Source organism: Lepisma saccharinum, chromosome 16 (assembly GCF_977018435.1).
Source record: "Lepisma saccharinum chromosome 16, izLepSacc3.1, whole genome shotgun sequence".
NCBI lineage: Eukaryota > Metazoa > Arthropoda > Insecta > Zygentoma > Lepismatidae > Lepisma > Lepisma saccharinum.
In genome coordinates, this window is record NC_139244.1 from 57417590 (window position 1) to 57444679 (window position 27090).

The 27090-nt window shown below is 39.4% G+C and overlaps 1 protein-coding gene across 3 annotated transcripts in view; it reads left to right on the plus strand.

The window, feature by feature from the left end:
* The first annotated feature begins 9483 nt into the window (after positions 1–9483).
* The window catches only part of LOC146000096 (GPN-loop GTPase 2), a 50404-nt gene continuing 32797 nt past the window's right edge, over positions 9484–27090 (plus strand). The window contains exon 1 of one of the 3 annotated variants that reach the window (XM_083137433.1): positions 9484–9604. The gene's annotated coding sequence lies outside the window, so the exon portion shown is untranslated. Of the gene's footprint in view, positions 9605–9714; positions 9914–18232; positions 18343–27090 lie in introns of those variants that run through there. The other 2 variants (XM_083137432.1, XM_083137434.1) reach the window with 2 other exon arrangements.

Here is a 27090-nt window from a genome sequence, read left to right on the forward strand (position 1 = left end):
CTGTGAACCATGTTTGTGACGCCTGAGAACCTGCACACTAATATCTCCATACCCAGAACACCTATAATACACCCAAAGTTTTGTAATGGTGTAGTATCATAGAGTATATATCCAAAATGGAAAATACATATGTAATTAACACTTCAAGTGTAAAATATATGGAATAGGCTATCAGGAACTTAATCATATTCCACTAAAATATTTCTGAACAGATATACAAAATTTGCAATATGCAATGTATGCCAACATTTGGACATCTGGAGCTAAAATAAAGTTGACTACAAGAAAGATCACATATTTTTAAAGAGAATAAAGTGTTGGCCACCATAATTCAAAGCACTTTCCATTTACTTCAAAACTTTTGTGTCCCCTATTCTAGAATACTGTTCACCCATCTGGAACATGGCTGCCCCTTCTCATACCTCCAAAATCGAGAGTGTTCTCAGCTTTTTCCTCTCCATCGTTCGATTTAGAGACACCTACCTAAGAGAGATCTGCTTGTAAACTTAAACATAAATACTTTAGAATCACGTAGATACGTTGCAGATATGAAATTACTACATAAGATCATTAATGGAAACCTAAGATGTAGCATTCCACTCCACTAACTCTCCCTCAGAGTGCCGAGACATAAAACACGGAGCAAGGAAACTTTCCACACTGCAACTCCCAGACTATCTTCATACAACGTTCATTATTCCATAGGCTACCGAACCAATTCAATATCTTTCCAAACCAAGTAGATATTTTCAGTTCATATTCGTCTTTTATCACCAACTTAGAAAAAATTGTACATAAGTAATGCATTGTGAAAGTAATCTGTTTACCTTCGTACTGTCTTGGCTTGCTTATGTTTATATTTACGTTTATATTTTGTTTATTTTATTTTATCTTGTTTCGTGTGTTCTTTTTAACTACACTTTTTAAGTACTTTTTAACTACGCTATACTCTCACGTGACTATTGTTTTGTCTCCGTGGACTTTGTTTTTCTTACGTACCGTGAGCGAATTGTCGATAGAGAGTTACCAGTGTGCGCTTTATTTGGTGAAGCATTACGCGGTGGTTTGTTTTTACCAACCGTGGACTACCATAAAAATGGGCGGCTAAAAAGATAGAGAAAGGAATCCGTCGACTTTCCCGACGCCTGCAACGATGCACCGCCACCATCCGGTGAAACCAGCCAGCCAGCGCCAAAGCCGACACAAAAGCCAAACATTGCCCGACGCCCAGAAGAACGTTTCCAGTTCGACGTCCGACAGAAGCCCGTTACCAGAGAGAGAGAGAGAGAGAGAGAGAGAGAGAGAGAGAAGGATGACTCCAAATCAGCGCCCGACAGAAGCCCGATTGAGAGAGATAGATGATTCCAGGACGACTCTTGATTGATGCCCGACACACTAGAGAGATTCCGGACTGGCGCGTGACCACGTACAGCCGACGCTTGTGAGAAGAGATACACGCAACGTTCTATGAAAGTGAAAGTGCCCAATATCGTCGCAATCATCCTTCGCCGCGTTTGACCTCGAAGAACATTTTCGCCGCAAAGGAACCTAGTGCAAACCCCGCATCCAGGAAAGATGAACGACCACGCGATGTAGCAGAGCCCGGTAGAGTATTCTTCAGATGGTCTATGTCCATGTAAACATGTATTGTTTGTATCAACGCCGTACCGTAAACGCCGAAGTCTCACATATTTGCAAAGTGACTCAGGAACCCCGAACCTAACTTCCGTGTCTGATATTTTTTAGTAATGTTATATAAAAGGTCATTTCATGTTCATATGTTATAATTTGATCGTGTGCATTCAGAGTTAGAAGCTCCATTCCATTACGTTAATTTTTAGTGTACATTGTCAAGGTGTGCTCCATTTTTGTGTAACCGACCGCCCCGCTGGGGTTGGTGCTAATTTTGAGTATGATTTGAGGAAAATTATTGCTTTGTCAATAGTTGACCGATTAGTCTCTTTTATTTGTGGAAAGCGTATTTTATATTGTAAGGTCGTGCGGGTGTAGTATTATTTATTGCATAGTGGTTTTTGATGTAATTTTTGCTCGCGCCGACGATTGATTTGTGTATTCGGGCAGCTGGAGCCGATTAAGGTTTGCATCACTATGTAATGGTGTATTTGTTCTCAATGGACGAGAGAGGCTTATGTGTATTACCCCCGTCCGAGAAACTTGGTAAATGTCGTGCTTACGACTTGATGTGCGCGTTCACTCGAACGAAAGGTTTAAACACGCCGACCCAATTGTTTTAGATAACTGCTTTCCGAGGGCTGGCGCATATTTAATTTAAATGAGCACAGGAGCTGGCAGACTAATGACCTAAATTCACGTAAAGGTCAAACAAAAAGGGAATGGTATGTTGATCAGATCCATGATTTGTATGTATATTCACATGTAAAATATACCTCAGGAGTACGAATGAGAGAGAGAGAGAGAGAGAATGAGAGAGTGATTGAGGAGTCGATGTAAACAGTTTGTTAATTCCAATATTTTTTTTGTTGATACAATATATTCACATTTTTTCGTTCGTCAGTGTTATTATTTGATGATTTTCAGGAATCTGGTATAATGCTATTAGTGTGTTATTATTGTTCGAGTCTACATATCTAAGGTAAACAAAACAGTGTAACATTCAAAGGTATTTATCTCCGCCTCGCATTAGTACGACAATAAACGACCGTCTCAGTACCGAACTAAAAAAACCTGGACCGTAAGTAAGTCACGACCGGTTTCCCGTACCCATAATGACGTCTGGCTCCCGTGCCGGGGTATGAATGATACGTCATTTAGGGGACCGCGAGTACACTTATTACAACAGGAAAAGGAGAACGCGGAACTTATTGAATATGTAAAACTCCACTTCGCAATACTCGGCTTTAATGAAATTCCGAAGAATATCGAGCTCCCTAATGTATTACAGCCCAGTAGCGGCTTCTGCCTATTCGCACATTCATACGTGCACACCCAAATAAATCTGCAATGCAATTATTTTTTCTTATATTTATTCACTGGTCACTATCTCCTTCAAAACATCAAACGTTCCGAAGCCCAATCGCCCCATCGGGTTCGCATTACCAGCGCCTGACGCTGAGATACGTTCGCTCGGAACACAAGTCGCCCTGTGCTCGTTTTCTGCTGTTTGCTGCACGTAAGAAAAGAGAAAAGATTCACTCTTTTCGATCGCGGTACTGCTAGCGTTGTGTTCACGATACAGCAGTGTTGCAATCCCGTTCCATTTGAGACCGGTAGATGAGTAGAGGCAACCCAAGGTCTGTAGACCCCTAGTTTCTCCAAAAGCAGGCGGCAAACAAGTCAGCGGACCTTGAGGCAACCCACACATCGTCGTAAATCAAGGGATTTTTTTTTTTTATTTATTTATTTTTTTTGAAAAGGGAATTTCTATGGTATCTTCGCCCACACTGTTCCGAGCATGAAAGGGGCAATCTTTCAACCGTTGAGGGGGAGGGGGATTTCTACTCGTACATTGATAATGATGATATAGCCTGACAAGTTAAGTCCCGATATGCGCAGATCGCTGCAGAGCACTTCCTATTACGTCATCCTCCCCACCAGTCTTCTACGTACTGGTCTGGCCTTGAGACTACGAGTGGTGCCAACTCAGCAAAATTAAGCTGAAACAAATATGACAAACTATTTTTACTGTGTAGATTGTCGGTGCTAGCTCATATCAGTTTATCAGTGGTTCATTTGATTTAATCCGGTCTTTGAAAATTGTAATGATCCTGAGAGATCATTCTCATTAGTAACGCTAATGTTTACTTACTCGGTGTATATGTAACCATGTTATTATGTTCAAAGTTATTTTATTTACTTGTTCAATGTTACATGTGTTAATACCGGCTTTGATAATTGTGTTTATTAGTAGTAATTTATTATTATTATGTTAATAAGGCCCTGCGTTGTCGCAAACAATATGTAATATTTATCTTATAATTGTATATTAACGTTTAGCACACGTTTAATATTATAATATGTATTTATTGTTTGTGCCTTGAGCACGTAGTTCAATCGTCTGCGGTAGAGACGGCCTTGCCTGCTCTAGCACGGTTCCACGTAGTTCGCGTGAACGGCGCTAGAGGCGCTACCTGAACCGAGGCTATATAACCAGCCGTGGAGCAGATTTTCTTGAGTTGGCTTTCAGGTCGGCTCACGATAAGATCTCTCTTACCAACTGACCCGGAAGAAAGGAGCACTCCGCTCTTGCGAGAGGCCAAGCACCCGAGAGAAGCCGCACTCCGCCTTCCAGCGAGAGAGGTTGAACTCTGCCTTTGGCAAGAGAACCCACTCCGCTTATTGGCGAGAGAGAAAAACTCCACTTTAGAGTGAGAGGACCCGCTCCGCTTGCTGCGAGAGGTTTCCTTCCCCAATCAACCTGCGGCACCCCGCCAGGGTAGTGTGGTGTTGGGTTTCTAGGCAACCGCCCAGAAGGTAAAATTACAGGTCAGGTGAAATACTACGGTTATCGTGAGGGTGACCCTAATAGATGCCCCTTTGTTCCACGAAAGCCAACAGTTCCCTGTAAAACCTTGCAGCTACAGAAGTCGGCGCTAGTAAAGGACTGCACTTCCTGACGTTTGTTGGAGCTAAGGATACAACCCCAGAGGGCAGCAGCAGCAGCAGTGTATCTGTTCCCAGTTTACGGCAGTTTGCAGAAGCCATTCTCCCCCTTTGTGTGGCAATATATTGGCCAAGTGAGTGTAATATCCTACACGGGCGTGTGCTAAACTTACAAGGTTTATAGTTGCATAAGTGTATCCAGCTACATTCATTAAACTTTCTCTAACGTTGGACAGTGTACTTATTCCCGAACCCTGAGTGAAATAGAGTCTCATACCACCGCTGGAGAAAAGGTTAGCATAATGGATAAAACTTTGCAGAGCGTATGGTGCTACTGATTGGTCGTGGCCAAGTTAGTAGACTTGCATCCCGCTGACGTGCTCGTGTAGGTCTAGTAGGCACCCTTTCTCGAGCAGGACGTTGCAAAATGCGTGCGGTGCGCGGATCGTAAACTGTAGTATTACGCACGCGCGTTAACGTTTATAACGAAGAGCAACTACTAGGGGAATGACTTCATTTTCTGAATGCGACATCGAGCAGTGGCCTCTTTTTTTTTTTTTAAGCCGAGTGGGGGGGGGTGTTATTTTGTTTATCGTACAACAGTCACTACGAGAAGGCAATCTGATAACACGCTTGCTTGTGTTCTATTCTAAAGCACTGAAATGTTCTTGCTCTTTATCTTGGCTGCATATTTTTGAAATGCAAAAATCAAATCATGCCGGTTCCAACGAAATCCACAATCTGCTCTGGAAAGCCCCTTAGAGGACAGGCCAGAGAAATTATTTACAATGTTGCAACATATTTGCGAAATCAGAAGGAGTTACATTAACTTAAGTATAATGTTGTCGGGTCCTCAAGCGCCGCCACGGGAGTATCTAAATGGATGGTTTCTCAAGTTTTAAAATAATTGGATTGGATTGATTTGTTGTTTTAAGTCCACTTTATGCACAGTAAGGCTAATCAGGACAGGACGTACAGTTTAAAGTGAGATCCGAACCACTATGTGCCTCCACCGGGACCCCTTGATTACAAGGCGACGACGCTACCACTGTTCCATCGGGGAGGCCAAGTTTAAAAAAAAGGAAAAGAGTCGTTGGCGAAAGGTGATTGAATTTCTGCACTCCGACAGGTAGAAATCAGCCCAGGAAAAAGCGAATACAAATTTCGTTGAAGATCCTCAGACCATTCCGCTCCCTCCAGGTTGCAACACTGCGAAAGAACGTCGCTGCGGAGAATGGAGTGGGGGAAATGTGGTGTGAACTGCGCAACAGCTATTTGCAGCGTCTTGTTTTTAAACTTGTCAATTTAACAGTGTGAAGTAGAGATGGCCAAATTCATTTTCTTCTACGTTGTATATGATCGTAAAATAAGGAAGACTAAACTACTCGAAAAATGGAAAAATTGTTAAACGTCTCTCTCCGAAATCCGGGTAGTAAAATTTCCGAATCGAGATTTTAAATTTTCCGGAATTCTGATGTTGTTGACCATCCCTGGTGTGAAAGTAAGGTTCTGTCTAAGTGTCACCTCGAGAACAAAAATCTTGATCAGTCTTGTCATTCGTAAGCATAGTAACACAAAACAACATTGAAGTACTTCGTGTTTTGTAAAGTAAGAACATTATTTTCATAAAAACGATATTTAAACCGCAGGATCAAAAGGAAGAAAAAAAAATTGAAAAGGAAAAATACTGTGAAGGAAATACAATGGATCCAGAACTGCTCTCTCCCCCCCCCCCCCAGCTCTTTCTAGCACTAACTGTGGGGAGATTTATGCTTTTGCTTCTTATGACGTCACTGAAAGCCTGTAAACAAGGGTGCTGAAAAAGGCCTCTTGTGACCAGAACTTCAAGAGCGGGGGAAAAGCGGTCGAAGGATTCGCAGACTTGCTGCGATGAGTTGGCCTGCCTGACACTATTGCACTCAACAGGAAACGTAGCGGGACGTCTGGGCACGGGGAGTAGAACTTGCGTATTTCTAGCTGTTTCCAGGCCTGTAGCTAGAGGGGGTTAGGGGGCGACTGCCCCCCCGACAGCCTGGTTTGCCCCCTGTTAAAAATACAGAACATTCCTACCTGAAATTCTCAATAATCTTTACAATTATATCATGTGTTACTCTAGCAATATAACAAAGACACTTATTGATTTTGCGATTTATTAGCGTGTATGGGATTCCGTATAATGTCGTATCATGATTGGGGGGAGGGGGGAATTCCCTTCCAGATTCTGACTTCGGAAAATGATTTCGCAACAGTATCTAGAACAGTTGTGACATTTTGAGTAGTCTTGTGTTAAAGGTGCCTAAAGGTGTCGGGTGTTTTTCTTGGATGTGTTGCTATGAACTTGAAACTGCTTAAATTTTTGTTTCACGTGGATATTTAATTGTTGTTACTTATCGTTGCTTTTCTGCCACTTCTAGATAATCGCAACAATGAGTGATGACGTGAAATTGATGAAGAGACACTCATAAACAGTACCGCAAGCACAAGGGGGCATGGGGGATTGCCCAATCCCCGACCTTGGACGGAAGTCCATTCTAGGAGAAGCAAACATTGAAGTAAAAAAACAAGACTAGGAGAATCTAAGAATAGCAGGACAATTGGATACTCATGATGGAATTAGTTTTTACGTGTTCCTTGCATTTTTCTTCCAGATGGCCAAGGGCACTTGCAAGGAGCACAGAGGGGCAATTGCCCCCTCCTCCATTTCAAATTCTATACAAATAAAATACATTTCGTAAAATTTTCTTGATCGCTTCGCTCGCAATATCTCCTATTCTTATAATCCAAGTTCATAGCCACAGATATGGGGCGGCGGAAGTCGGTTCTGGGAACCAAACGATCTATAGTAAAAATAAATGTTAAAGAGAATGCCATGGCGTCCCCGTAAAGTTATTTTCACCCTATAAAAACAATTTCTTTCTTTGAAACTTAATATGGAATATTAATGATGACACTGTAATCCAAGAAGTCATTGATCAATCAAGGGATTCCTATTTGTTTGTCAGGTAAACATTGTCTTTAGTGATTCAAGAGTCTCCCCTTTGAAGGAAATAGAGTCCGTGGTGGACTAAGGGACCCATGTTTTAATGTTCTAGCAAGTACAAAAAAATGTACTACAAATTTTTACACAATTCATCAAAGTGTAGATAATATGTAACCATTTTTATTTAATTAATTCTATTTTTCTTGCATAACACAACACAATAGTGTTATTTTCCTGTAGTTTACGGTTATTACAAGCATAAGAAAACAGTTTTTTCTTTGTGGCGTTTCAGGAAAACACACGCTCCTTTCATCGGACGTTTATTTTCATTTTGACTAAAGATACAGTTATAACAATGGTTAGTAATTTTTTAAACAAAAATAATCTGTTATATAGTGGATGTTGTCAATGTTACATTGTTGTAATATAGAAACTTGACTCTGAAAACAAGCAGTCTGTTTTATTTTTATTTCAGATTTTTTTTAAAAAATTATGAATCCCAAATATCATCAGGTAATTCAAATTCATCATTGTTTTCACAAAGTCTCTTGATGTTTTCTGGTACATTAAATTTTAAAGATGGTGGCTTACTCCATTTGTGAAAAAGAAAACTCCATACTGGATCTATGTTACCATTTTCATTATTTAATTTATTCCAGTGTTCTGCAGGGAAATAATTCTACAATGCAAGCAATGCGTACATACAAGAAACACCACAATAGTGTTGTTGGATTCACGTTAGATTCCTTTGTGAGTAAAAATCTTGCATACTGGAAACTAGAGGGAATCATTATGAAGCATAATTTATAAAGGGCTCCCTTAATCAGTTTTGCAGAGAGGCCCAAAGCTGTTGGTATACATATTAATCATCTATTAACATTATGGACCTGTAAATATCAAGTAGATACAGTCTCTATTAGCTTATTTATGTTAAAATTTATATTCTTTGCAGTGGCTTGCCCAGGATTTTCGAAAGGGAGGGGTTACTTCTACATTTTTAAGTAGTCAGTCCTCATTTTGCCATATTTTCCTGCCTTTGACGTTCTTTTTATAAAATATTGGACCAAAAGGGGATGTATAACCACCACCAGTCCCCCCTTGGGCACGCCACTGATTCTTTGGCAATGTAGGAAGATCATTATCGAAATATTGCTATTTGATGTTGCTCGAAGTTTTTATTGTTCGTTGCAGATTTAAGATATCATCTCTTTTCTGTTATTTATCTATTTTGGGCGAGGGGGCAAGTGTCTCTGTGTACCCTGCTATACCTTCCAATGCGACACAATATATTAAGAAATTGCCCCCTCTAGGATTGACTTCGCCCCCCTACATAGAATTCCTGGCTGTTTCATGGCGTCGAGTGACTAATTTCGCTCAAATATTCGAGTATTCTGACTTATTTTTTACTTTTCTCTAAAATATTTAAAAAGCAATTTTATTTGGCCGAGTCTGCTGCCACGCACGTGTCAGCAGTAAGAATAAGCGTTAGATTTGCTCCTGCCACGTAATACGTCTGCTAAGAGAATGTTACAAATCTTAAGAACAGATTAAGACGAGAGAAATGCAAGTTTATGATTAGTGGGAATGAATGTACAGGTAATTTAGAACCTTTTTCTTTAGAAAGCATTTAGCGATATTATTTTAATGCTAACAGAACGTAACCTAACTACGAGAGCATTTAGGTTTATTATTAGAAGAATACTGAGGGACCTAATATTTTTGTGAAAGTAATCGCCACAACTTCACAGTATGTGTTACAGACGTAATTGCATACATAGCATGATGAAATCATGATAAAACAAAGACCGAGTCTATTTCCACGCGCATCTTTTTTGAGGTTCCAGCAGAAAAAGAACGTGGCAGCAGACACTACCATTTTATTTCCGCAGCATCTCCCGATGACCGGACGCTTCGCCTCTGCGCGCATTCGCAATGAGCGTAGCCATCACCGGAAAAGTTTGACAATGAACAGCCCATAGACCAACTCATGAAGTGTGTGGAACATGGAGTAAGGATGTGGAACAACCCCATTCGAATGCTATGGTGAGATAGCCCAGTTTTTGAACGGCCCTAGGTTAGGTGGTCGTGAAGTTTGTCTAGTGATTTATCCCCATACTCCCAACACCACTCCTGACACCCCCCCCCCAATATTTCCTCAGCACCCCTAAATTTTTTTTTCACATTTGTTCGACTGTAAATGTACAGTTACAGCCCTCCCCAGATAATTTGTTGTTGCATTTGTAATTATGTTCAAATTACCTGCCTTCTTGTGCCATGACGCCAGTACTGGACAATTCGTGATTTCGGTTCTCTGATTGAAGAATAAAGAAGTTCGAAATTAATTTTGTGTCAGTAAGTATATACTTATATTAGAAGGAAAAAGGGTAATAGGAAAAATGATGAAATATAAATGCAAGTACACTAATTTTGGTACCAGTTCCATAGATCGGAGACACGTTAAAATCAGATATTTTGTGTTTCGCATGGTTCGTACTTGCCAATTGTGTATTGCGGAACATAGTTGAAGGTGCCATTATACTTTTTACACGAAAACAAACACCCTTTTTGGTACCAGTTTCATAGATCGGAGACACATTAAAATCGGATATTTTGTGTTTCGGTTGGTTCGTACGTACCAATTGTGTATTGTGGAACATAGTTCAAGGTGCCATTATGATTTTACAAGAAAACAAACTCAATTTTTCACATTCTGAGTGCTTTTTTTTTTATTTCTTTCTTCCCTTCTGGAACACACAATATGGCGGACACATCTTGACTCATGTTATGGGTATGCAGTGTTTCAACCTTCTTCACCAAAAAAATACCTACTATCGTGTTCGTCACCGGTGGAAATTATACATTATGCACGGGTAGCTAATGGATAGCCCCACGAACCATACACGGAGAGCCCCACAAGCCATTCACTGATAGCCCCACGAACCATTATGCACGATAGCTGACCGATAGCCCCACGAACAATTTCCGGTAAGGTTAGGTTACGTTAGGCAAGCATAGTAAAAAAAGGGGGTTTGAAACACTGACAGGATTAAAATTTCGGTAACCACCAAACGTCTCTAATTCCCTTATTTTCGTATTTTTCACATTGATACTTACATATTCTGCATTCGTAACGATTCTTCTATTTCGCGTTTCGTTTTTTGCAGGCAAATAATCTCAATTTTCGAAATATCGAGTATTTTTATTTTGTTCGCTTTTGCTTGCGTTACACGCGATATGGCGGAGAAATCTTGACTAGCGTAGTCCATGATCAGTGGTTGTGCAGTGTTGCACCCTTCTTCATAGAAAAATACCGGTAACAGTAGTATAAGCCGGAGACACATTAAACTCGTTTGTTTTCAAATTTAAATCATTGCTACTTACCTCATATGCATAGCGGAAGATTTTTCAAGCTGGGGATCACTTTTTTTCCATGAAAAAAGCATTATTTTTAACATTATAATCATTTATTGGTCGTTGCTAATTCGGCGGCCAAATTTTGACTCACGTTGTCTATCGTCAGCTGATATGCAGTATCGTCAGCTGATGTGCAGTGTTTCCAAACTTATGAACCGATAAATGCCGCACAAACTATTCACGAAAGGTTTTTAAGCAAAAATTGAGGCTAGACTCTACTTTACGTCCTTATCTGCATGGTGATTGCTTCTTTGCGTTCGCGGTGCGCGATCGTGGTGCGGCACCCGGCATCTCTTCGGGTAAGTACCTTTTTCTTTTTACACTTTCTGTTCACGATAGCCCCACTATCCATTCACGGGTTCGAGGTATGCCTACGAGGTTAGGTTAGGTTCCATTAGCACTCATTTCACCCCTAAATATGTGCTTCATCATCTAAAAAATTCCTCAGTACGTTCCATTGCGCATATCCGGACATCATCGGTTTTTCTCGATTTGTTCACGATAGCCCCACTATCCATTCACGGGGTCGAGGTATGCCTACGAGGTTAGGTTAGGCCTGTTAGGTTAGGTTCCATTAGCACTCATTTCACCCCTAAATATGTGCTTCATCATCTAAAAAATTCCCCATTACGTTCAATTGCGCATATCCGGACAACATCGGTTTTTCTAGATTTACTCCTTCAGGAAATTTTTGCTCGCTTTGGGATTTATGTTGTTGAATTCCTTATAAAATAAGCTTTCCGACGATGTATGACACGTATTCGTTAGGAAAAGGACGTAAACTAGAGTCTTACCTTACATTGGGAAAACAAAACAACCGCTCACACGACATCTTGTAAAACTTCCGCGTGGTTGCTACACTGTGAGGGGGTTACATAACCGAACGCAAGGAACATTTGATTCACGTAGTCGACGGCAATGGCGGCACGAGCTATCGTGCAACGGAGATGCATGATTGACGAAAAATACCTTATTTACAGGCAAAATACGTTGCACGATTCTAAAAAACAATTTCCCCGGCTTCAGAAAGTCCTCAAGAACGCAATTCCGTAAGTACTTTCTCGTCTTTTCTCCTGTAAATTTTAAGAAATCCGTCTCCGGCTTATACTACTGTTACCAAAATACCTACTTTCGTGTTACTGATTTTGTATTTTTTCCAGGTTCGGAAACTCCACGAACCATGCACGGATAGACCCACGAACCATTCATAAATAGCCCCACGAACCATGCACGGCAAGGTTAGGTTAGGTTCTGTTAGGTTAGGAAACACAGTTAAATTTGTTTTTCAAAATTAGAAATTTTTTTCGGGTTCGAAAACCCCACGAACCATGCACGGATAGCCCCATGAACCATTCACAGATAGCCGCACGAACCATTCACGGATAGCCCCACGAACCATTCATAAATAGCCCACGAACCATTCATAAATAGCCTTAGAGATACTGGGTGAAAGGGGGGGGGGTTATAGCCCCCATCAACCTCACATTGAGCACGCCACTGATCCTGTGCACGTCATGTTGTCGCAAGTTCGTAATCAGAAATGATGAACAGTAACTCACGTTTATTTACGTTCTAGAACTGTTACACAGTTACAAAACCGCGTATTTGGAAACACTGACCGGTTGTTACGTCATGAAACGCTCGCAAATATTTGATTCACATAGTAGACGGACATCAAGGGAACAGCTTTCGTGCATCGGAGTGACATTAATGTCGAAAATTACATGATTTACCGGCAAAAAAATTTCAACGAGGTGAAAACAAACTTCCAAGACCTTCCTAAAGTATAAATAAAGCCATTTCGCTAAGTACTTTCTCCTGTAAAATTGAAGAAATACGTTTTGGGGATACGAAAATTTAGCCTGACAGGGGCTTACGTCATCAAATGTATGCAGCATCCGGTTGGGTATAATTTAACAATACAGGGAATTTCTCCAATTTGTTTGAAATTTCGGATACTTACTAATTTGGGTCTCCTAATCACGAATCTGCACTTAAAATTTGGCGCTCACGTATAGAAATTCCTGAATTATGGCTAGCCCCACGGACCATTGGGGCTAGACCCCCGAACCATTGGTGCGTGGTTAGGTTAGGTTAGGAAACATAGTTAAATTTTAGGGTCGTAGTAATATCAGGAATATATATATTTCGTTCTTTAAGTATTCAAAAGGGAAAATCTTGCGATAAATAATGAGCAATTGTGCATTGTCGGTTGCGATGACTAACCCTCTTATTTTGCAAGTTTGACACATGAGCGCCAAATTTTAACTTCAGATTCGTGATTAGGAGCCCTAATTTAGTGAGTGTGCCGAATTTCAAACAAAATGGAGAAATTCCCGGTATTGTAAAATCGCTCCAAGAAAATACCTCAACGAACGTAAACCTTGGAGAAACTCATTTCCATAAGTAGTTTCTTGTGTAAAATTGAAGAAATGGGTCTCCGATGTATGAAACTGTTACCCAATTTTTCACATAGAGAGTAATTTTTGTTATTCCTTTTTTTCACTTAACACATAATATGGCGGGCAAAACGTGACTATGTAGTGGGTATGCAGTGTTTCCAACCTTCTTCACCGAAAAATACCTGCTGTCGTGTTCGTCACGTGTGCAAATTGTACATTATACACGGGTAGCTGACGGATAGCCCCACGAACCATTCCGATAAGGTTAGGTTTGGTTAGGTTAGGCAAGCATAGTTTAAAAAAAAGAAGTTGGAAACACTGACAGGGTGTTATGTCATGAAGCGTATGCAGCATCCGGTTCACGTAGGGAAAGCAATATCAATTGTGCGTAGATGAGATATTGCTCTTGAAAAATATATCATTTCCCGGTCAAATAGATTCCACAATGAAAGAAAATACCTCGATGAACGTTGGAAACCTTAGAGAAACTCATTTCCGTAAGTAGTTTCTTCTGTAAAAATAAAGAAATGTGTCCCCGGTATATGAAACTTTTACCGTAAAACGAATCAACGTAATTCTTCCCTTCCATGTGAATGCTTTTCAGCAGAGGATGAGAAACACTGAGTATAGTGGAACCACAAAGAAAGAAACCTGCGCAGACCCCATCGCGCTGGCGGGTGGGGGAAAAAGACAGGGAGAAGGAGACTTCAGCCCGGCTCACGTTAGTGTTGCCAGACCTATTGATTTCTCGGAAGAATTCCTTAATAAACTATTGGTATGGAACCTCCAACGGCTTGCTCAAAAACACATTTCCTGCTCATCTTACTTGAACATGGAGGGGAGAGGTAGAGTGGAACTCCACTCAGCCATGAAAAGTGCTGTTTGAACTGTGAAATTATGCCAAACAATACTCAATTGTGCTAGGACATTATTATTATTTTATTTCTATTACTACATTAACATTACTATTTTTAGATGGTTGTATTTTATCCCACCCGAAAATCTATTTCTATTATAGTTATTTTACGTCGCTTTTGTGCCTCTACAGGTAAGTACGACAACATGGATGAATGAAAAACTGATGAAATGGATGGAGTGACACAAACACAGTGAAACGTCCTTGCCTTACTAGGTAGAAACACTGACTTTGTGGCGTGGGCAAATTATTTTATACATGTATGTGTGTGTGTGTGTGTGTCTATTATATATTAAATGCAGCAACATAGAGGCAGCATAACTGACGAATAAAGCATGTGAGTGTTAATAACAAGAAATTTGCTAGAGAACGAAGCGGCATAGTTAAATTACAAAGGAAATAATGCACCCCCTCGCCCGTAGTTGCTTGAAAATACTTCATTTTCTACAAAATTATATAGCGCCATGGACGTCCAGAAGGAAGTGCAAGGATGGTCGCCGCCCCCTCTCCTTCTGGAAAATGAATGTTGACATAAAAGTACCTATTATTTCAGACGTATGAGTTGATTTCAGTCGCAGTAATTTATATCCATTATTATAATAGGGATGTAGGAACGTGATAATTTCAAACTCAAGTAGTGTTTTCTGAGAGGGCAACATTATTATGGGGTAATATTCCTCGTTTACCCACCTGATAAAAATATATTGTTTCCCCCTCGCTGGAAAAAATCTGCAGTCATCCCCTTGCCCCCCCCCCCCCCCAGTGCGCACGCCTATGCTGCCCCCAGAAGGTCATTCATTCGCTACTTTTAGATCATCAGATTTTGTAGCAGATCTTCTGGTTTCCCAAGGGACAATCTCCCGATTTTTTAAATCTGACCTGGCAACACTGCACAGAGCACCGATAACGGCAGGGAAGGTGCGCGAACGCTTTTGAGGAAAGTTTTTTTTCCTTGTGGTCGAGCTATAGCAGGAGTTGTTTCAGTGTAAATCATTTTTGATGGTGAAACGTGAATGGAATGTGTTTTATGCATAAAAACTTAACATCAGCGACTCCCAAATTTATTACTTTATCACTGCAGGGCGAATTGACAAGTTCCAATTTGTGTAGGGTTCCAGTGCTTTTATGAGTAGGTTTGTTGCATTTAGCCAGAAGTGGCAGAGAAGTAATGTAATATAACAAATATAGAAATGTATATGTTTAGTATGATGCTCTTAGCATTATAATTTAGTTCCTACATACTTACAATGTTACTATTGTTAAGTTCCTACATATACTTAAAGTGTAAATCACTAACCCTGAGACCTTCTGTAAACAAACCATCTCACCGATTTGATGTATCACTCCACGTCAGCTGATTCATGACCGCAATCATCTGCTGTGAACTCATAGTTCACCGCAGCGAAGAGCCTCTGAATGTGAAAACTTGCTCTCAGAACAGACGAATATGCAGCCTCATACATTGTTCCTTTCCTGGCCATTCTCTCTTTCATAACCCATAAAACTGCAGACACTGACACACCACTGCACTGGGATACCAACCACTTCTTATACTGGTTTCTCAGGATACCACTGACAGAACATTACATAAATATTGAGTAGAATTTGTTTATCGCCCCATTTCAAAGGCTGTCCTTGCTGGTGCTTTGAAAGCAAGCTCGGAGAACACTGAGACCTTCCCGCACGCATAGAACTCGCAATGTTATTATTGTAAGGACAAGTCAGGCAATATTAGTAAGTGGCACTACTTCCTTGCTGTTCACATGATTATTTTTAGAAAATAACCAATGAACTATTTTTTAGAAAATAACCAATGTTATAAAATATCATTATGTACACAAATCTCTAAGCTCATTGAAAGTTATAATGCATATTCCTACAAAATGTTCACACTTATCTTGCCTTGCCATGTCACCAAGTTATTTTACGAAGTGCACTATATTTGGCGGTAACAGTAGTATAAGCCGGAGACACGTTAAACTCGTTTATTTTAAAATAAAAATCATTGTTACTTACCTCATATGCATACCGGAACATTTTTCAAGCTGGGGATCACTTTTTTTTTCCATGAAAAAAGCGTTATTTTTAACATTATAATAATTTATTGGTCGTTGCTAATTCGGCAGGCAAATCTTGACTCACGTTGTCTGTCGTCAGCTGATATGCAGTATCGCAAGCTGATGTGCAGTGTTTCCAAACTTATGAACCGATAAATGCCGCACAAACTATTTACAAAAGGTTTTTAAGCGAAAATTGAGGCTAGACTCTACTTTACGTCCTTGTCTGCATGGTGATTGCTTCTTTGCGTTCGCGGTGCGGCACCTGGCATCTCTTCGGGTAAGTACCTTTTTCTTTTTACACTTTCTGTTCACGATAGCCCCACTATCCATTCACGGGGTCGAGGTATGCCTACGAGGTTAGGTTAGGCCTGTTAGGTTAGGTTCCATTAGCACTTATTTCACCCCTAAATATGTGCTTCATCATCTAAAAAATTCCTCAGTACGTTCAATTATGCATATCCGGACAACATCGTTTTTTCTCGATTCACTCCTTCAGGAAATTTTTGCTCGCTTTGGGATTTACGTTGTTGAATTGCTTATAAAATAAGCTTTCCAACGATATATGACACGTATTCCTTAGGAAAAGGACGTAAACTAGAGTCTTACCTTACATTGAAAAAAAACAACCCGCTCACACGTCATCTTGTTAAACTTCCGCGTGGTTGCTACACTGTGAGGGGGTTACATAACCGAACACACGGAACATTTGATTCACGTAGTCGACGGTAATGGCGGCACAAGCAATCGTACAATGGAGATGCATGATTGACGAAAAATACCTTATTTACAGACAAAATACGTTGCACGATTCTAAAAAACAATTTCCCCGGCTTCAGAAAGTCCCCAAGAACGCAATTCCGTAAGTACTTTCTCGTCTTTTCTCCTGTAAATTTTAAGAAATCCGTCTCCGGCTTATACTACTGTTACCTATTTGGCAGAACAAAAATCGTTATTAGGATGCTTGACAAAGTTTCCAACCACAATAAATTTAAGAACTTTCTTTGTCTTGTTTTAATCATCATCATCAATATATTGGACTTTCAGCATTGCATATGGCTGTTTATGCCAATTATATATTTGATTTACATAAGATACAATTTACATAAAATCTACAAACAAATTTCAAATACAGTCCTATCTATATCAAACCTTAGAAATATACATTACCATGTTATATCATTTTGTCTAAAAAATGCAAGTAAAATATATTCAATTTGCATGCAAGAAAAGTTAAATTTATGGGAAATGATTACTGGTGCAAAGAGTTAACCTTAAAGGTGAAGCAATAAGTACAAAAGAAAGAGCATTGGGTTTAAAGTGAGACATCATTTGCGGCAGTGTATCCCATACTACAAATTGGCGGTTGTTTTACCTTATGTAATGAATCCTGTAACAATGTTGGATTTTTGTGTGCATTATTTTACTTCTATGAGTTTGTAATGCTTTCTGCATGCAGGTGGTTTTGTTTACAGAAGGTCTCAGGGTTGGTGATTTGAACTTTAGGGTTACTATTAATTAATTTTGAGTAGATTATGATATGATAGGTGGGATTGCTTTAGTATCACCACACTTCCTTTCATGCATGTGTACACCAATGTTTTACACCTTTCTGCAGTTCTGAGAAGAATGGTTGCATATAGAGGGTGGGAGTGGCTGAATTCTTTGTGAAAGCAAAGTGTGTTTGGCATTCATTTCTCTGATCTCCCATTCTAACCACTCACTACCAGCATGCTAACAAGAAGAGTTTATTTTAGAACCTAAAGTACTTTGGAAGCTTATTTGGTGTGCCTAAAACTGCTGTTTTTGTATTTTTTTACATTTATTTATTTGGTGGACAGCTATTTGACACAAATTTTAGTGATCTTATAGGGCAAAAGATAAAACTACCAGCATCCCGCCACTCTGTGTTGAGTTACGTGGATTCAGTTCCAGATACACTCCACATTGCAAGTTTGGGCCAAGTTCAGATTGTTTAATCCTGAGCATATGGTACACCAACATTTTTTACATGGTTTGATTTGTATTTATACCTGTTAACACAAACTTTAGAATAACAATACTAAAAATAATATAAAATGAGTTTAAAGAACTACTTACGTAAGTATGCAATTGTTCAAGAATGATGTTTCAGGGTACCACTGCCCCATTCATCAGGTTCATAATTTTATCTATGCACTAAAACATAATGCTGTGTTGTAAAGTGTAATATGATGATTAGGTAAAAGGTTGGTTAAAGACACTTAAAAACAGTCCTTGACATGTTTCAATTTAAAAACTCACTATATAAAAACCCATTAAAACAAAAACACCCGTATCCATTAAGGTCCCTTAGAAACAGGAACTCGTAAAAAAAAAACACACATGATTGCACCACTGTTTCACTGTTCTGGTTTCACCAGAGCCAGCGGTGCATTCAATATTGTTTTAAATTTGCCAAAATTTGGATCTAAAATTTTTGTCCCTCGCTTCCCTCGCAATTTTATTGTTTTCTGTGATACTTTGCAAATTACCAGAGAGAGAAGTTATAGCTAATAAGTAATTCAGACCCTTGCTGCTGATCAGTTTTATGTTAAATGCATGAACATAATTGTTAAGAAGAAATGGAGCATAGGACATTTCAGAGACAATTTATTTATTTGTTATACTGTGCCTATTTTGCTTTATACATACTGTATGTGATCAAAAGTATCCGGACACACCGTGAAACATGTGTTTATCATAGAGGGCGACACAGTACTGCCATCTACCGTGTGGAACACATAGTCAGCGAACTCAGTAGTCTGCAGACAGTGTGAGACAGCAGTATGGGATGGTCTGAGGCAGGGCGCGAAATTTCCGGTCGCCAGGTCGCCATTGGCGACCAAAAGTTTGGGGCTGGCGACTAAAATTTTGTTGTTTCAAATGCGTGTCAAACATGCCCGAACATCTCAATCCAACATTCATACATGGTTTTGGAAAGCGAGCCGATTGAAAACCCCGTGTCCACTCAATGCCGACCCCATCTTACAAATTATTTAATGTAGCATACTATGTAGCTAAACATGAGAAGCCATTTAAAGACTTTGCAGATCTGCTGTGTTTGGCAGGAAAATTAAGTGTGAGTGTTCTACCTAAGTATGGCAATAAAAAGCAATGCAGAGAATTTATTCATTTCATAGCTGAAACTTTCAGGTTAGATCTAGTGGAGAAAATAAAGAAAAGTACGTACATCAGCCTTCTGATTGATGGATCCACAGATAGATAGTCAGTCGAGCATGCAAATGTGTATGTTCGATAAGTGGATGGAATTGATGGTCACATCAAAGAGGACATTTTAGGAGTAATGGAGCTCCCAAACGCTACTTCTGCTGGTCACTTCACAGCCATAACTGATTATTTAGATTGGGCAATAGGTTCAAATAAATACAGAAACAAGTATTACATTGTAGGCTTGGGTACTGATGGTGCAGCAAATATGGTCGGGCACAAATCAGGATTGGGTGTGCAAATGAAGATATTTGTAATAAAGTTATAAATATTCACTGCCTTGCACACCGTTTGCAGTTAGCTGTGTTGGAGTTAAATGTCTTAGAGCATTTGATTCCGTGATTAGGAATATTTTTCAGTTTTATCATGGCTCTGCTAAAGACTTCGCCTCTTGAGAGAAACGGCAGAAGTTATAGGAGAAGAAATTCTAAAACTGAGTGATATCCACACTATTAGGTGGTTAGCCAGCAAAGAAAGTTCTGTAAGAGATCTCTTGCAATCATGGGAAGCTGTTGTGACCCATCTTGAACAGATGACCCATGGAAAAGAAAATGATAGTACTAAACCTAAGGGTTTGCTGAAAAGTTTGAAGCAATTTAAATTTGTTAAGCTTCTGTACTTCCTTTTGGATATTTACAGGAAACTGAACCCTTTAAGCGTGGCACTACAAAATAAGAGTCTTTTGATTTCATCTCTGAAAATAAGAATTGAACACTGTATTTCAGTTTTGGCTGATCTGGAATCTAATGTTGGACCAAGCGAACAAGATTTCTTGGACCATGTATCCATTTCAGGAAAGATCAGGGATGTGCAGCTCACAAACATTCAAAATAGAGAGCAAGAGTTTCAGACTGTTAGAGGAAACTTAATTAACAATGCGAAGGTGTACATCACAGAAATATTGCAATCTATATCAACAGATGTGATTGCATCTCTGCATGTTTTCGACACCTTGGGTTGGCCTCCCAAAGAAAATATTCTTCAGTTTGGGATAGAAGAAATAAAGAAGCTCTACATGTACTTGAACCCGAGCCTTTATAATGAGAAAATGGATATTCTGTTAGCAGAGTGGACAGAATACAAACTTTTGTTTCCTTCTCTGAATTTGAATCAGATGCTGGAGAAGATTTACAGTGAGGAGTGTTCAGCAAGATTCCCCAATTTGCTCCACATTTTGACATTTTGTGCTGTTTACCAGTGAGCACAGCTTCATGTGAGAGAGGTTTCAGCTGTCACAACAGACTCAAGACTATTTACAGGAACTCTCTAAAGACTGAGACACTGGATGATTTGCTCAGAGTTTCCGTAAATGAACCCCCCCGTCAGTGTTTGACCCAGCAGTTGCAACTGATAAGTGGTACTTTAGTGCAGAACGACAGCGCTACATAAACATTAATTCCTAAGGTATGTTCTTTTTAATAATTGCTCATATTTTTATTATTTATCAATATAAAATAATGGCGACCAAAGATTTTGGTCCGGCGACTGACTTCAAACTTGAAATTTCATGCCCTGGTCTGAGGAACTCGCAGACTTCTAACGTGGTCATTTGGTTGGGTTCCACTTGTGTAGAAAGTCTGTGTGTGAGATTTCCACCCTCCCAAATGTCCCTCTGTCCACTGTTTCCAATGTTATAGTGAAGGGATGTGTACAACCCAAAAGCGTGCAGGCCAACCTTGCATGTTGACCTCCAGAGACCATCGAGTGTTGAAGAGGGTCGTACAGCATTACCATCAATCATCCATCACACAGGAATTCCGAACTGCATCAGGATCTACTCCAAGCACCATTACTGTTTGGCGCAAGGTGCGGCAACTTGGTTTCCATGGCCGAGCAGCTGCCCATAAGTCAAACATCACACAGACAAATGTCTAACGCTGCCTCGTGTGGTGCAAGGAGCGTCGAAACTGGATCACAGAACAGTGGAAAACTATTGTGTGGAGTGATGAATCGCAGTACACAATGTGGCGGTCCGATGGTAGGGTGTGGGTGTAGCAAATGCCTGTCGAACGACATCTACCACACTGTATAGTGCCGACAGTGAAATTCGGAGGTGGTGGGGTTAAAGTGTGGTCATGTTTCTCCTGGAGGGGGCTTGGCCCTCTTATTGATTTACATGTCAATGTCACGGCACAAGCTTACGTTGACATTTTAACAGCTTTCATGCTGCCTACCGTCGAAGACCAGTTCAGGGATGACCATTGTGTCTTTCAACATGACCGAGCACCCGTCCATACTGCAGGGCTTGTGGGGGGAGTGGTTTGACGACAACAACATCCCACTAATGGACTGGCCTGCACAGAGTCCTGGGATGTTTTGGAATGCCGACTTCGTGCTAGACCACACCGATCAACATCAATACCTCTTCTCATTTGGGCGCTCTGCGAGGAATGGGCTGCCATTCATCAGGAAACCTTCCGGCACCTGATTGAAAGTATGCCTGGGAGAGTGAACGCTGTCATCAAGGCTAAGGGTGGGCCAACACCGTATTGACTGCCAGTGTTTTCGATGGAGGGGTTGCCCAAACTTGTACTTTCTATTCAGGTGGGTGTCCGGATACTTCTGATCACATAGAGTATATACAAGCATAAATACAATGAAACTAAAAACAGTGAGAAGAAGCGAGGTTTTCTTTCCCGACAGCTTTTATCAAGGCTTTTGCTCCCCTTCCTAATCATAGGGTCTGCACACACCTATGGTAAAAAGTACAAAACAAGCACATAGGCTATTTGGAACAATCATATCATTCCAGTAAAAATTTTGGACCATTTCACGTTGCCCCTGTAAGCTAGCCACGGTGCACACTTTGTGAACCACTGGTGTATGCTATTTGTGTAGGCTTGTTGGCAAATATAAAATCAGATTTAAAATAGTTGGCAAACACGTGATCTAATGAACTCTTGCGGTACTAGGCCACAGCCTGGCAGTTGAGAAACACTGTCCTAGTGAACGGTGGCCCTAAAACTGAGCCACAGACTGAAATAGGTTGGCCACAAATGGCAAAAGAGTCCATTAAAAAAATCTGGCTTTCTCTCAGTAAAGTTTATTTGTCACTTTATGGTCAGACATGTTAATTGGGATTGGACCTACAGCTTAAAATGGCACCCGAACCATTGGGAATTAAACCTGGAACCCCTTGATTACAAGGTGACATCATTATTTATCCCATCAGGGAGGCTCATTATTTTTATATCATTCAATCAAAAATCCAGCTATTTTCTAAGAACGGTACTCGCAATTATAAGTTTCTTTGGGATCTAAATCCCCTTGTAGTAACATACTGATCTTAAGTATTAAATGGGGTATATGCGCATGTAGTTCTGCAAATGAGTGGGGGTGTCTCAGAAATATTTTTGTTTTTAAAACTATTAAAATAAATACTTAATTTTTTTGTATAAAGATAAATTTATTACCAAAAGAAAGATTAAACGTTAAATTTTTATTTGTGGAAAAGAGTATTGGACAAATGGTGACCGTTCATATTTTCACCTTCAATTATTCTTGAACTAAAGTTTTAGATCACTCGCCGAAGCATTGCAGGAGGAATAGCATTCATTTCAATCTGTAATTCTTTGCTACAATTCTCTCAAATTTTGTGGCAGTGTGGTTTTAATTCTTGTGTAATAACAATTTTGTATGGGTGGAAATGCATATCCTTGCGAATAATGAGATGAACTGTTGACTTATGCAAATTTAAAGAAGCTGCATGCAATCTTAACGATTGGCGAGGATCCTCACTAACAGACTGGCACACACGGTTAACGTTTCTGTTCGATCTTGATAACCTTGGACGTCCCGGCAGTTTACTCGTCATAGTGCTTCCAGTGTTTTCAAACTTTCTCATCCAATATTTAATTACATTTTCACTTGGGAGTCTCTCATTCCTGCCAGGTTATAATGATGCCGGTACAAACGATGCACAACAACATAAGAATCATCATTTTTATAAAACGCACAAACACAAAAATCACATGCTACCCAATAAAGTGCTCCTTGGCAAGTAAATATGAACAATGTTGCCAAGCGTTTGCAATCTATCTCATTTCTCTGTAATGTGTGAATTGCCCCAGAGGGGGGATTCAAAAACTAAAATATTTCTGAGGCACCCTTTATATTATGAATAGTCAAGTCTTTAATTGTCCTGATACATATAATAGTTTCATATTAACATTTGGTTCATTTTTGTGACATCATCAGCACAAACATGTGAAAGTTTGTTTTAATTTCATTTTATGCTCGGATAGTCTAATCAGGATTGGGCCTACCGTTTTATAATGGAATCCGAATCTTTATGCAGTATGTCTCCACTGAGGACCAACCTGGTATCCATTGATTACAAGACAACCATTTTTTTTAATACTTTTTTTAAACATTAAACTGGAAAATCATGCTGTAGATAGAACGTCCAGTATTGGTAAAAAATTAATAAGGTGTAAAAAAGTTTTAAATTACGAGATGTACTGGCAACATTGGTCATGTTAAAGGGCAGTATCCGGTGTGCATGACATCTGACAATATTATTCAATCAATGTTCAAAATACTAACCTACCTATTCATGATGGATGCTGTGAACATGGTTTAAGTAGTACCTACGTGAAGTTTCATGTTTCAGAGTTGCAGAATTGGATATTTATTGGCAGTGAGGCTTTGAAATTAATTGGAAAATAACTATCCAACTGTGCAACATGAAATTTACGAAACATAAATAAATATTTATTTTCTTAATTACTAATTTCCAACTTTACCTAAGTAGGATCCAGAAAAATGTCACGGGAGAACCTTTGCTGTTTTTGCAAAGTTTTCCATTTATATTTGTAGTGAACATTTAAATTTGGAGATTAACATGTGAGAACATGCAGTTTTCATGAAGTATCATTTAAATTCCGTCCCTGCTGAGATTCCACCAACCAGAGAAAGTCTCTCGGACATTCAGCGGCAACTTGGATGAGTTCCATATTATGATTATTCCAATTAATTTAATATATTTGCTTGTTTTTATGAATTTTCTTCACACTTAAAGTGTCTCACCTCTCCGTTGACTACTATCCATGACAAAAGTATTGAGCCCTCTGTTTACGTGCTTGTAAAATTGTACTTCGTGGCAGGAAAAAATTCAAATATACCTCATTGGAAAGCTTCAAGTATCTACTTTTTAATAAGTGTTATCTGAAAATTAATCTTAACTTTGTTGTCTTACTATAATAAAAAAATCACTGAAAAGTGTAGTTTTTTCTTCCAATTTTCACGAATGGGGAACTTAACACCATACAGTTCATAATCGACTGTACATATAATTTTAAGATTTTGTGTACTTGAAGTTTGATTATTTCTGCACCTCTGTAGAAAAAATTAAATGCATATTTTTACTAGATGCTTCAAAAATTAGCGTTTTAGGGAAACGTGCAAACTTGAAATGCATAATTACAAATTCAATGAAATTGTAAAAAAACTGTTGATATAACGCATATGATCCAATTCCAGAAGTTTGGCATGTGTACCTCAAATATGGTTCCAGATATTAATTATTCTTTCGCACTCCTAATATGGTAACGGGTGTATGACGTATGCCCGGGTGCAGCCAATCTCAGACTCAGCGGGCTGCAGGCGACTTCCACAGCGTTGCCGTTTCACTGCACTTTGCTACGAAAATCGTGCAAGTGCATTCTGTCTAGCCTATCCAAAGTATTGTCGCAGCATAAAATAATGAATGAGATATTTCTCATACTGCAAATGTAGTACTGCTGTACTGCAGTTTATCTTTTTTGGGGGGGGGGATTTCTTCTAGCTGTTAACTTCATATGAACGTCGTCTCCTTCGATACCCGGTGGAGGTACATAGTGGTTCGGATCTCACTTTAAACTGAAAGTCCAGTCTCGATTAGCCTACCTGTGCATAAAGTGAACTTAAAGAAAGAGAAAACAACGCCACTCAGATTTATATGAACGTAATTTTACCAGTATTATTTTATTTACACATATATTGGGTGCAACGATGTTCGATGAGAGATCCAGTCTTCTCTGTATACAATAATGATGCACCTGCTGTGTACACCGATTTCATAAGCAAGGAAAACAGAGCGAGGTGCATACTAGCGATTACAACACATAAAAATTTAAAAAATTGCGCATTTGAAGCCATCACACCAACTAACATTTGAAAATATATTTTGAGCAAAAATGCATGGAAATTGTGTTTATATCACAAAATTCACTTGAGCATTGTATCCAGTAGTGGTGGTGGTTTCAGCATTTAACGTGTTGCTATACATTCCACCTGAAATATTGCTTTTATATTTTAGTCTCTTACACAGCTGCAACTGCTGTAATAAGCAAGGAGTTGTGGGTTCATTTAGAGAGACAGAAGGACTAAAAACTAGTAAATTTTCAATAAATATAATGAGTGAAAGTATAAAATGCTGTTCATAATGGATTCTGTTGAACTGGATAATTAAAATAAAAGTTCTGTATCTTTCTTCTCACCACATCTTACAAAAACCTGCCCAATAAAATATTGGGTCGATGCAAATTTGTGTTGTTCCTTTTTTCTTTAGATACCTTTTTCACTGTGCTGACGTAACCCCCAAACATCCGCCGTGCACATGACACTTTGGTTTATGTCGTGAGATGTGCCCATTCGTTTCTCCTCATCGAAATATCTCTTGGCACTGACTCATTTCTTTTGCACCACTATGATATTACCGTCTTGCCACTATCATGCAACAAAAAAATCACTTCACAGAACCGCTATCGCTCAATACTCGTGAACTTGTGGGAGACTGACTGCCTGGACAGAATGCACATAAGAATTATTATGGCTATGTGGGTGTTCAGGTAATATTCATGGCAGGAATATAAACACAGAAGTGTCAAAATAAACTTTTGGCATCTCTACAATACTTTCCTTCGCGCAACACATTGTTTCGGCTCATTTCTGTGTCAAAGCTGCTTAGACGCGGAGTTTCAAGGGCAAGTGGAAACGCTGGCCAACAATGCTCACTTGCTCTTAGCAACGATGTGAATCGTACGGGAACCGGTTGCCAAGAAAAACAATTCGCTCTGTTGTTTTCAATTCGCACAGTGTGAAAGAATGAGATATGGAAATTTGATTTTTATTCCACGGCCATCATTTTGATATGCATATCATGACCATTGCACTGACCATTTCCGAGATTGCAACATCATAATTAATCATTAATTGTGGCTGTTCCACAGCCACAATTATATTATTGTATTTGGCTGAGATATTTCCACATAACCAAGGTTCAATCACAAAAAAATCATATTTTTACGACGGTTTTACATGAAGCTACACATAATTGAATTCAACTAATGTAAAAATTACACGAAAAACTACACTTTTATGAACATTTGCATATTAAATTATTTGCTATATTCGACAAAATATGTAAATGAAAGGTATACATTTTCTTTATTTTTGAGAAAATGTTCGCCACAATACTACTATTCACAGTCAATGCTTTTATTTATATTT